We start from the raw sequence: 13,496 nt of genomic DNA, 5'->3' as shown, positions 1-13,496 counted from the left end.
CTCAGATGTGAACTGACTACCACAGGTTCGGTAAGTAGTAGAGTTATCTTTGTCTCAAGTGTAAACAGCTACGGGGTTGTCCTTGGGGACAGTCGTTCGGGTCCGTTTGTTTATGGTTTATAGAGCATTATTCCACCCAAAAGGGAGCTGCTCTCTACGACGAATCTCATCCGAAGGGTGTCGCCGGACGCCAGCTATGATGTTGGGACAGGTCGTATTAGTTTAATTTTAAGGTAGGATCAGTCGGCCTGGCGCCTGGGCTGATCATCCGGCCTTTGGCCTAGTTTAGTTCATGGTGAACGTTTGTGCTAAGTCACCTTAATTGAGTAAGGGGAAGGTAGCCGTCTGTTTAGGCACATGAAAGACCATCTTCCTTGGAGAGTAGCCGTCTGTTTTGGGTTCAGACGATCCTCTTCTACGGAGAGTAGCCAACTGTATGTGCAAACGGCATGCCCTTCTACTGAAGAGTAAAATACACGTTGGAGAGTAGTCGACTGCAAATGTACAAGCGGCATGCCCCTCTGATGAAAGTACAAAGTATAGAAATAATTGCAAGTTTTATTAACAACTCTTGTTCAATCACATTATTCAAAAGTAATACTTCTTCAAATTATCTACATTCCATGTTCTGGGTAGAGGCCGGCCGTCTGGTGTTTCCAGGCGATAGGTGTCGTCTCTGACCTCTTCATAGATTCGGTAGGGTCTTTCCCAGTTGGGAGTTAGCTTTCCCAACTCATTAGCCTACCGATTGCTTCCATTTTTCGTAGTACAAAGTCCCCCACTTTTAGTGGACGCCTGTGTATCTCTTGTTATAAGTTCTTGTCATTCTCATATGGTAGATCTCATGGCGTAGGGCTACGTTGCCCCTACGCTTGGGGAGTGAGTCCAATGCTAGGCGCATGGATTCCCAATTGGCCTCCTCGTCATACAACATGACACGAAGAGTCAGCTCATAATGCTCAATGGGTAGAACAGCTTCTGCCCCATAGGTCAAGAGGAATGGGGTTTCCCCAGTCGCCCCTTTTTCAGTCGTCCTTATGGCCTAGAGAGCATGTGGTAGTTCGTATGCCCATAGGCCGCCTGCTTTTTCAATATGTTTCTTGATACCATCAGAGATAATCTTGTTAAAAGCTTCTACCTGGCCGTTTTCTTGGGGTCGACCAACTGATGCAAAGTTGTATGAAATTACTTGATCCCCAAGCTAATTCTTGAGAATAGGCGTCTCGAACTAAGGACCATTATCAAAGACCATAGACATAGGCACCCCAAATCGTGTAATGACGTTCCTCTAGATAAATGAGATAACGTCCTTGGTCTTGATACCTTTGAGAGCTTCGGCCTCTACCCATTTGGTAAAGTAATCGACCGCTACCAAGATACATCTCCGTCTGGCTGTTGCAGGTGTATACGGACCCAGGACGTCCATGCCCCACTTGGCAAATGGTAGGGGGCTATGTATGGTCGTCAGATCAGTGGCCAAACGATGGATTAGCTTGCCAAACCTTTGACACTTGTCACATTTTTTCACTATTTCCATGGCGTCTGCTTTTACGGTAGGCCAGAAGTAACCCTGACGCCTGGCTCTCCGTGCCAGGGACCTGCCGCTTATATGAGAGGCACAAAATCCCGAGTGTAAGTCTTCTAAGACCTCTCGCCCCTTCTCTCGAGTGACACATTTGAAGAGGGGTTGGAGTTAGCCTTTCTTGAAGAATTCCCCTTTATGCATTTCAAAGTTAGACACCCGTTTCTTCAGTAGGACCGCCTCTGAGTGAGTATCCGACAGGGTGTCGTCTGTTAGGTATGCTCGGATGTCATCCATCCAGGTTGAGCTTCTATCTAGGATCCCAATAGGGTTCTCCTCGATGCTTCTTTTATCCATCACTTCCCAGAAAACCGTCCTAGGTGTGTCACAGGAGGCTGATGATGTCAGTTTAGAGAGGGTGTCCGCCTGGTTATTCTCAGACTTGGGCACTTAATTTAGGTGAAACTCTTCAAATGTCCCGGCCTCCTACTTGATCATGGCCGGATGTGTGGCTTCATAATCACCATGGTATTGGCTTACGATCTGTTGTGAGTTAGAAAAAGCGGTTATCTTCCTTACCTCGGCCGCCTTACACATGCGAATGCCAGCCAATAGGGCTTCATAATCCGCCTCATTGTTGGAGGCTTGAAACTTAAACCATAGTGTATACTAGCTCGTACCAGTCCCCTTCAGGAGACTGACATATGACGCCTGCACCACAACCGTTCATTGTAGATCTCCCATCCACATAGACTTTCCAGACTTGTTCAAAGCTCTCAGGATCAGTCGGCCTGGTTAATTCTACTATGAAGTCAGCGAATGCTTGCCCCTTCACTGCTTTCCTTGGCTCTAAAGTGATCTCTAGACTTTGGATCTCGATGGCCCATTTGATCCTTTGGCCTGACGACTCCATGGTTGTTAGTGGTCGCTTGATTAGCTGGTCGGTGTAAACCACAACCGGATGTGCCAAAAAGTAAGGCTTCAATTTTTTAACTACCATGAAGAATGCAAGACCAAATTTCTCAACCACAGGGTACCGTAGCTCGGCGTTCTTCAGGACGTGACTGATGAAGTAGACCGGGAGCTGGCAGCAGTCCCTTTCAGCAAGAAGGACGACACTAAGAGCATGGTAAGAGACCGCTAAATACATGTATAGCACTTCCTTGGGCAGAGGGTTGACCAGCCTTGGCAAGGAGTGCAAGTGTTGTTTCAATCTCTAGAAGGCCGCCTCTGCATCCGCCCCCCATTCAAACATGGTCTTCTTCTTGATAGCTTGGAAAAACTAGAGACACTTATCGCCCGACCGGCTGAAGAATCTCCCCCTGCTGCCAGGCAACCCGTAAGCTTTTGAACTTCTCGGACAGTGCGGGGCGACTGCATGTCTATGGCCACATGTACCTTCTTGGGGTTAGCCTCTATCCCCCTTTGATTGATTAGAAATCCGAGGAACTTCCGAGACTCAACACCAAAAATACATTTCTTGGGATTAAGCATGACTTGGTGCCGCCTAAGTGTTGTGAATGTTTCTCGGAAGTCAGCTAGGTGGTCCGTATGGAGTTTAGATTTAACAATCATATCATCTATGTACGCCTCCACATTCCTTCCAATCTGGTTGAAAAAGACCGTATTTATCATTCTTTGGAAGGTTGCAGGCGCATTCTTTAGTCCGAACAGCATGACAGTATAACAAAACAACCCCTGATCTGTGACGAAGGTCGTCTTCTCTTGATCTTTCTTCCAAAGGGGTATCTGATGGAAGCCTGAGTAGGCGTCCATGAAGCTCATCAAGGCATGGTTGGCTGTAGAGTCGACCAGATTGTCGATCTTTTGGGAGCGGGTAACTGTCCTTGGGACATGCCTTGTTCAAGTGTGTGTAATCTACAAACATGCACCAGGTCCCATTCGACTTTTTTACAAGTACAACATTCGTAACCCAATCTGGGAAGTAACAATGTCGAATGAATCCTGCGTCCAGCAATTTCTTAACCTTGGCGGCTGCCGCCTGGCTTCGCTCTTCGCCGTGGTTCCTCTTCTTTTGCCTAACTGGCTTCTTTTTAAGATCCACAACAAGCTTATGCACAACTAGGTCCGGGCTTATGCTTGGCATCTCATGAACTTCAAATGCAAATATATCTTTGAATTCCCTTAACAGTTGGTGCAGGTGAGCACCAAGTTCAGCAAAAGCAATCGTCTCGACCTTAACAGTTCGTTCAGGGCGAGAGTCGTCCAGGACGATGTCTACGTGTTCACCAGCAGCTGAGAGCGGAATTCATCTTACCGCTCCTAGACTAGTTATTGCTATTGTTTCTCTTTCCTTTTGGCCTCCAGATGGGTGGCCTTTCTCTTCTTGCCGGCTGTTGACGGGGCAAGCGCGGCCTCCTTGATTTGCTCAAGGTTCGTAGTCTCTCCACTAGGGCCGGATGCCGCCACAGTGGGCTTGATATCAGAGAGAGGGAGGCGACTGTTCCATCATCCCTCTCAAACTTAAGAAGCATGAGAGAGGGAATGATGACAGCTTTCGAGTCATTAAGGGTGGGTCGTCCTTAGATCATGTTATAGGCCAAGAGTTCGTCGACCACCAGAAACCGGACAACCATGTGACAGCCCTTCCCTTTCTCGCCCAGGCGGATAGGCAGATTCACCCGTCCAACTGGGTGCACGAACCTTCCTCCAAATCCTATTAAGGGATGGGAGACGGGGTGCATGCTCTCGGGCTTGTACTTGAGCTTTGTGAAGCACTTGTGACTGATGAGATCAGATGAGCTCCCTGTATCAATAAGAATCCGACCAACTCTTTGGTTGGCCACCTTTCATTCAATTACTATGGGGTCGTCATGCGGCCCCCTGACTTTTCCCAAGTCTTGTTCAGTATTGACAACTTCAGGAAACGAGCTCTTGGAGGCTCGTCCCTGGTCGACTAAGTTTAACTCCAGCCACCTGATGTTGTCCTTGTTGCCCTGGATAGTACGACCTCCTCCTGCGAAGCCGCCTACTATAGTATAGATTTATGCTTCGTCAGTGTCAGAACTATCAGCAGGTGTCGACCTCTTCTTGCCTGCCTATTTTCGTTTGGGTTGTTGGTTACCCTTTGATTTCTTGATATAGGAATTAGGGTCCCCTTTGTCTGCCAGGTGGTCCAAAAGGCGCTTAAGGCGAATGCACTCATTGGTGTCGTGACCAATGTCCTCATGGTAATAGCAATATTTATTTTTTTTCCGATTGTTGATGGAACTCTTCATGGCAACCGGCTTCTCAATTGAGATCTGGTCCTTAATTTTCTTGAGGATGACATAGCTATCCTTTTTAAACTCATACTTGGGGGAGTATGGTTTGAATTCCTTCTTCTTCTTCTGGAACGACGGCTGTTCGGAGGAGTCAGCCACCCAGACTTCTTTTCTTTTTCTTTCTTCCTTTTTGGCCGGCTGCTGTGACCGGCTTTCTTTTTTGTTAGACTTCTTGTGGTCCGACTGCTTTCCAACATTGCAGAGGTCAGTCACCAGAATGTAGGCGTCCGCCTCTATCATTGCTTCTTGGAGGGTGGTCACCCTCTTTCTAACGAGGTCGAATTTGAAGTTCGACCCGTCCTTCAGACCTTTGAAAAAGTCCGTGTAAGCTACTTCATCAGGTAGTCCTTGTATCTGAATTCTCATCAGACTGAACCTCCTGATGTAGGAGCGCAACCCTTCCTTCTCTCCCTGTTGTATGGCTCCCAAGTCAAGGGTGGTCTTTTTAGCAGGGATGTTTATTGAAAATTTGACGTGAATAGGTAGGCGAGGGTCTTTAAATTATTAATACACCCGGCCTGCAGGTTGCCAAACCACTGCTGGGTGATTCCCTTCAATGTGGCCGGGAAACACTTACACCATGTGGCATCACCCAACCCTTAGAGGTACATAAGGTTGGTGTATTCCATCAGGTCGTCTTCAGAGTTGGTAGTGCCATCATAGGCCCCTACCAACACATTCTTTACTTTAGCCGGCTGAGCGGCCTCTGTTATTTCCTTGGAGATGGTGGATGACTATTCTCCTAGCTTGAGCAGCCGAAGCTGCCAGTCCAAGGGCTGGACATTCCTTATCGCCTGTCCTTCAAAGGGAGTAGGCTGCATGAAATATTGGGATTGCGGAACGTATAGCTGGGGAGGCACATACGGTGCCGCATGATACTTTTGAGAACCAGAGCGAGAGGGGGTGCCGCTCGTCTGGCTCTCATAGTTCGATTTTGAATACCTCATGGAGGTATTATGTAGACTGTCTTGAAAGTCAGACGTGGAGGCCGACTCTGACAGTCGGTCATTCTTCTTCTACTCAAGTAGCATTCGAGCATCGGAGTATGTTTTCTTGGATCCGTCCGGCTGAACATGATGGATGGGCTTCCTCTTCCCTGGTGAGGGGAAGCGGTACTTAGTTAGGTCGATCACTGGCGCCTCCCTCTCCCTAGGCCAAGGGTAAGGAGTCGTCTCCCGATCCTTTACATGCTTCGTCCTCCCAGATTAGGAGGGTCTTTTGGCCGACTGTTCTTTTTGTGGAATAGTCGCCCTTTTGTTGATAAGTTCCTGGATCTCCCCTTTTAAACTATTCATGAAGGTCATGAGTTCGTTTCTGGTGATGGGGGCAGATCCCTCTGCCACATGTTTATGATCAAGCGGCGGGCCGGCTAGTTGACTGGATCCAGCCAGGCAGTCCTCTCATTCCCTCTTTTCGGTGGGACGGGTGCGTCGAGCTCTGAGGGTCCCGTCAGGAGCCGTGCGAGTCTCGACCTCAATTTCATTTTCTGTATCCTTGTCTGAGTAGACCTGGGGGTCGTCCATGGGACGCTTCTCACTTAGAATCGGTACAGACTGTGACGCCATCTCGAAAGTACTCTCCCCACATACGGCGCCAAAATGTTTCGGGGTTTTATGATGTCCTGCGGGAGAGTTAAAATTTCGGTACTGGATCCGTGCGCCTGTACCTGCAAAACAACAAAAACTCCAGTTGGTGGGAGCTCCGCCTCCGACGATCAAGTTAGAACGTGTTTAGGAGGTCTCCAACGGGATCGTACCCTCGAACCCGACCCGAGTGTTCTAAGTCTCGAAGGTTAGTCCAGACCCGGACAAATAAAACTATGAGTTTTACGAAATCAAGGTATACTTAAATTAAGAGTTGCCATTTAATTCCACTCAAGGTTGTGTCTCTCCCAATATCCATGCCTTTGGTATTTATAGGGAAAGGCACCCTTGATTTCCAATCTCCCATCAATGTGGGAGAGTTGGTAAATTCAACAATTTATTTAATACAAAATTAAATAAATAATTAAATCAATCACAATGCAACAAGTGTCAAGGGGAGAGAGAGAGTTAGGTGAGGACCAAAGGCTTGGGGGGGGAGCATTGCCTTGATCCCCAAGCCATTGTTCCAAGCAATGGTCCCCTCATCCATAACCGCCTCAAGCAAGGGCTGCTGGGCTGGCAGCCAGCTAGCACGCCAGCTAGCACAAGCCTAGCCAGCAGCCTCGCATCCCAGCCAACATATGCGTGCTGGCGCTGGGCGATGCTTGTGCTGCTGGTGCGTGCCAGTGCTAGGCGTTGCTAGCTGCTGGCGCTGGCCCTTGCCTCTCTCGCCATCACACACGCACTACCCCTTTCGCACTTCCCAGCATGCGTGCTGCTAGCGAGCCACGCATGCTGGGCATCGCCTCGCCAGCCACACGCACAAGCATGCAAAGCTTGGTGCTGTGATGCTGCAATGGCTTGCGATGGCCCCTAAGCATAAGCACACGCACACGTACACAAGGCCAAGCATGGTGCTGCTTTTGGAGGTTGCTGCTGCGATGGTGCCTACGCACACACACACGCACAAGGGTATTGTGCTTGGTGCGTGGCCTGCGATGGTGCGATGTATGCATGCACACGCACATGCGCCAGTGCCCAGCACTGCGATGGCTGTGCTTGGTGCATATGGCCTACGATGGTGCCTTGCACCTAGGCACGCATGCTGCGATGCAGTGCCATGCAAAGGCACGCATATGCGCAGCCATGCTGCTGCGATGGTGCCTAGGCTTGCGCCTAGCACGCATGGCGCGCCTAGCACACCATGGTGCGCCTAGGCTTGCGAAGATCTAGCCTAGCCTAGCTACGGCTATGCTCGTACTTGTTGCTTGTGATTTTGCGACGCTCGGTCTCGACGCCGTAGGCTCGATATCAACGTCTATATTCGTAAAACTCCATCGACTCATTACATCCTTCGGATTAATTCGTCGTCTCGGATCGGTTGTTTGATTGGGTTCGACCCAAAGGGTTCAGTTAAGATTAAGCTGTAATATTAATTGTACCTTAATATTACTGATCGGAAGTGGCCTCCACCTAGGCATTCCGATCACTTAACCTTACTGAAGAATTAGCTCTGTAATAATTCTGAACCCTCAATCAGAATAATACACTTGTTGGAAGGACATCATTCCTTTCACATTCACCCATTCACTATTTGTGAATGGCCCATGCAATTTTACGAAATACATAATTAAACACGCAAAACTAGTAACTAACTTAGGTGGTTAATCCGATTAACACGCCTAATTAAAACTAGTCAAAGTTGTTTAATCCATTATTTCTAAGGTGCAAAAATTGCTCACGAAATTAACGAAGCTACCACTAAATTCCGCATCCATACTTAATCAATCCGATTAATTAAGTTGGCATAACCCACAATTTGTCAAAATTTTGCAAAAACCGATAATTCGAGGTTTCAACCTCGTTAAAATAATTACATAAATATTTTAAAACGGCAAAATTTTGCAAAATACATAGCTTAAAAATTAAGCAACGTAGCTACAACCAAGCATGGTGCATTGCGCACCATGGCTGCTAGGTAGCAGTGGGATGGCTGGCTAGGGCTTGCTGCCTCGCTGCCCAGCAGCAACACAAGCACGCCAGCAGCCTACGCCATACACGCACCAGCAACATCAAGGCATGTGCTGGCGCTTGGTGCTAGCATGCTGCGCCCAGCACAGCACACTATGCTGGTCAGCACCAGCTGCTTGCTGCGCATGCTACGCATGCTAGCGCCTGCCAGCAAGTGGTGGGCTGGCTGGTGCTTGCTACCACGCTGCCTAGTAGCATCCCAAGCAACCAGCAGCTAATGCCACTGCCCTAGCCCAACGCCTTAGCACCCCTCGCAACACAGCCACGCACCATTGATGCTCAGCCCATGCGCGCACCATAGGCAGCCTACATGTGGGCTGCTAGGCAGCCCGGCTAGCCTTGGTGACGCTTGCGGTTTTGCATCGATTTGCGTGCATTTTACTCGGGATTTAAATTTCGATTTATGTGTGGCATAAATTAATTCTAAACTTTTTTTTAGAATCAATTTGAGGAAAAATTAAAATAAAATAAGTCTAACTTAATTAAATTCAATTTTAATGGTGCATAAACCTAAATCATTCAAAAAATTATTTTGAAACAATTTTTTAGGTCTTTATTTGTGCTTAAAATTGAATGAGCTATGTCCATAATTAATTTAGCCAATATGCAAATTAATAATGGATTTGACAAATGGGAGTTGGAAAAAAATAAATTAACCATCTAATGATAAAAAAATTTCCAACTTTCATACTTGTGTAAAATACCAAGATTACATCTTCCAATATGAAGATTAATCAAAATTTTACTCACAAGTATTTGAACTTCATGGATTTTAATCAACCAAAATGAAAAATCCAAACTTTGTTCAATATGGAATTTAGGGTTAGAGTTCCAATCATTTAAACTTTTAAAGATTAGATCTTTAACATACTTGGGAACTTAAAATTACACATTCACATCAAACATTCACACATTAATGCAATTTATTTGCATAGTTGTGAAAAATCAAGTTTGTGTGACAAATAGCATATCAACTCAAGTACTAATTAAAACTCCATAATTGCTTAAGGATATTTTAAAAAGCAGTAGATTGGGGATGTAATAATGCATTTAATCTATCCTTAAAATACTTGCATTAATCAAAGCTTAATAGATTTAAAATTTTCGTTGAAAAAACGAAAAAACCCCAAAAACTTGGGTTTCTGGTTCGAATTTGGCTTCTGGACAGTCCTCAAATCCCAAAAACTTGGGATGAATCTGTTTCAGAATGTCGATTCCACCCAAAAAACATTATTTTTGAGCAAAAATCTGGGTTCGACAGCCAAATCGAGAAAAATACAAGTTTTAAAATTAATTAAAACGAGTTTTTAATTTAATTAGAAAAGCAAAACAAGAAAATAAATATTACTTTAAAACACATTAATTAATGAATAATTGCAAAATTTAAAAGGAGCATGGCTCTAATACCGCTGTAGGGTTTCGTAGTGACCCTCACTATGCGGAATGAAACCCCCCAAGACCCACCCCCATAATTAATGCAACTAATACAAGCAAAACATAATTTAAAACATAATTAAGAGAAACGATAAGAATTATACCCTCGACACGTGCTTCACTCTTGCACCGAGCTCTTACTTCAACCTCGATAATGAGAGGCCTCCAACGGGATCGTACCCTCGAACCCGACCCGACCGTCCTAAGCCTCGAAGGTTAGTCAAGGCCAGGACAAAATATAAACTTGGAGTTTTACGAATTTCAAAGTATGCTCAACAATGGAGTTTCCTTTACTTTTCCACTCAAGTGTGTTCTTTCCCAAATACCCATGCCCTGGTATTTATAGAGAAATAAACCCTTGATTTTCATTCCCCAACCAATGTGGGAGAATGAGTAATTTTGATAATTAATTTAATTCTAAATTAAATTAATAATCAAATCAATCACAATGCAACAAGTGTCAAGGGGAGAGAGAGAGAATTGGATGAGGACCATGTCCATGGGGGAGACCATTGCCTTTCTCTCCAAGGCATGCTCCAAGCATTGGTCCCAACCTCTCATAAAACCGGCATTAAGGCAAGGCTGTTGGGTTGGCTGCCAGCTAGCATGCTAGCGTGCACCACCCAGCACAGCTAGCCTGCATCGCATCACTTCCAGCACGCAATGCGCACCAACCAGCCTGCCTAGCACATGTGTGCTGCTAGCGAGCCACGCATGATGCTAGGTGCTGGGCGCTAGGCGAGGGCCTCGCTGGTGGTTGTTGACTGCCTGGCACTCGCACTCGCACGCACACGCACTCGCTGCCTAGTGCTGTGCTGTGTGCTGCGATGGTGCGATAGCCCTGGGCATGCACACGCACGCACACGCAAGTGCCTAGCACTGCGATGGTGTTGTGCTTGTGCGATGGCACACACGCCATGGCCTAGCCATGCGATAGTACTGTGCTTGGTGCGTGTGGCCTGCGATGGCGCCTAGGCACCCAAGCACACACGTTGCGGTGCTGTTGTTCCATGCGAAGGCACGCACATGGTGTTGCGATGCTAGGCATGCACGCACGCCAGCACTCGGTGCTAGCGATGGTGCTGCCATGCTAGGCACGCACGCATGCTAGCTTCTAGTGCAAGCGATGGTGCGCCTAGCACACCTAGTGTGTCTAGGCTTGCGCCTAGCCATGCTAGGTGCATGCTAGCTCGAGTTAGCCTAGCGTTCACATGGCCAGACCAGTGTGATGCTACGGCTATGCTCAAACTTGTTGCTTGTGATTTTTGCGACGCTCGGCCTCGACACCCTAAGCTCGATATTCGACGTCTGTGTTCGTAAAACTCCGACGACTCATTAAATCATTCGGATTGATTCGTCGTATCGGATCGGTTTTTCGATTGGATTCGACCCGAAGGGTTCAGTTAAGATTAAACTGTAATATTAATTATACCTTAACATTACTGATTGGAAGCGGCCTCCACCTAGGCATTCCGATCACTTGACCTTACTGAAGAATTAGCTCTGTAATAATTCTGAACCCTCTATCAGAATAATACACTTGTTGGAAGGACACCATTCCTTTCACTCTACTCAAATAATTTATTCTCATGAAATCACTCAAGCAAGTTGATGAAATGGATCAACCCTAAACTAGATCATTCTCATGCATCTAATCTAGAACTCAAATATTGGAAATATAGGTGCACAACAATAGCTCCAAGCATTTTAAGCACAAAATCATCAACTCAAGGCAAAACCCAATCAATCATCAATATAAACTCAACCAATCATGATCTTCACCCCCTTCCCTAGCTAGAAATCTAAGCTAGAGAAGAGAAGATAGCCATAACAACCACACTAAGCATGGATTCAATCTTAACAAACATAAACATGATTCAAAACCAAAGAAAAAGAAATGAAACAAGTGAAAGCAAAGAAATAGATGGAAATAAACACTATCAAGAGCAATAAAACCAAACAAAAGATAAGGGTAAAGAGATTACTATTATGAAGCTTGATGGATTAAGCAAATATGAAATAGTTGCATTGAAAAGATGAAAACTTGAAGTAAACTTGAAGAGATCTTTATTACAATAATGAAAACTTGAAGGTTAAGCTACTTTCTCTCTCTAAAATGCTGATGTTTTTCTCTCTACAAATGTTCTAGATGATATTTAAATAAAGAATGTCATGAAATTTCAATCCAAGGACAATTTATAGTTTCTTGATAAAACAAGGGCATCGAGTGGGGGAGAGGCCTCTTCGGGAGCTGTCGCGCCCTCTCCGCCGTGGGTACGATCTTGGGAAGACCCAGCTCGCCGCGCCTTATCCATTAACTGCAGCCCCCGCGGCAATTAACTGGCGCGCCCGCGGCCACTTGGGAGAGGCCTCTCCCAGCCTTCTCCCAGCCATCTCCAGAAACTGAGATTTTCAGCTCATAACTTGACCCGCGCCCAGGGCCTTGCTGTGCGCTTGGACCTAGCCACAATAGCAACTTTAACTCCATTTAGCATCTTTAATTATGCCTACAAGTGCCAAGAGCTATCAAAACAAATAAAGGGTAAAAAGCAAAAGAAAAGATAAAAGAAAAGAAAAAACACGAGAAAGAACAAAAGTAACTAAAACAGAGGTAAAAACGGTAAGAGAAGGCACAAACAAGTGACAAATGAGGGAAATTCATTAGTAAAAGAGGGTGAAATAATGGCGTAAATGCCACTCATCAGCCTTCATCCAATAGACTAAATGGCATGCCCATAAGTCCTTACAAAGCCAAGTAAGTGACATAAAAATAAACCCTCATCATACAAGATGAGCAGCACAACTTCAAGTCCTCACCTAATCAAATGAGTGACACAACATACTTCCTAGTCACACAAGACAAGTGTGTTGGGTTTCGTAAAGTCTGACTCTACGCGGAAAGGAAACCCACCCAAGACCCGCAAACTAATTAAAGCGACTAAGCATGCAATCACTAATTAAACAACAATTAAGAGAGAGAAAGAAAAGACATTCTTACCCTTGTCACGTGCTTCGCTCGAATCCCAAGCTCTTACTTGAACCCCACAAATGCAAGGTCTCCGACGGCTCGTATCCACGAACCCAACCCGAACGATCCATTCCTGAAGGTTAGTCGGGACCCGACCAATAAAAACTAGAGTTTTACGAGCTTAAGGTTTTCTCACTTTTCTAAGGAGATGTCTTTTTAGTTCCACTCAAGTGTTCTTCCCAAATCCCAAAACCTTGGTATTTATAGGGAAATGAACCTTGAATTCTCACTCTTGATCAATGTGGGAGATTTGCAATTTTCCCATTTTATTTTAATTAAAACAAAATTAAAATTGCAAAGCAATCAATAAGTTAGAAGTGGCATAAGAAGGAAGAGAGATTAGGTGATGAACATTTCCAAAAGGGGGACCATGGCCTTGGTGCCCAAGGCAATGCCCATAACCCTTTAGTCCCCACTAAGACAAAACCGGCATCCTCCATGTGGCTGGCTAGCAGCCTGCCTTGGCTGCCAAGGCTGCCAGCTGGCGCCTAGCACCAAGGCTGGGCAGCCAGCCACGCATGTTGGGCGCTGCAGCTAGATGCGTAGTGCAGGGCGCTGCGATGCTAGCCACACGCACACGCATCATTGCTGCTGCCTAGTGTTGTGCTATCGAG

This window comes from Chenopodium quinoa, unplaced genomic scaffold (genome assembly GCF_001683475.1).
Source record: "Chenopodium quinoa cultivar QQ74 unplaced genomic scaffold, ASM168347v1, whole genome shotgun sequence".
Classification (NCBI taxonomy): Eukaryota; Viridiplantae; Streptophyta; class Magnoliopsida; order Caryophyllales; family Amaranthaceae; genus Chenopodium; species Chenopodium quinoa.
This window is presented reverse-complemented; position numbering follows the sequence as displayed.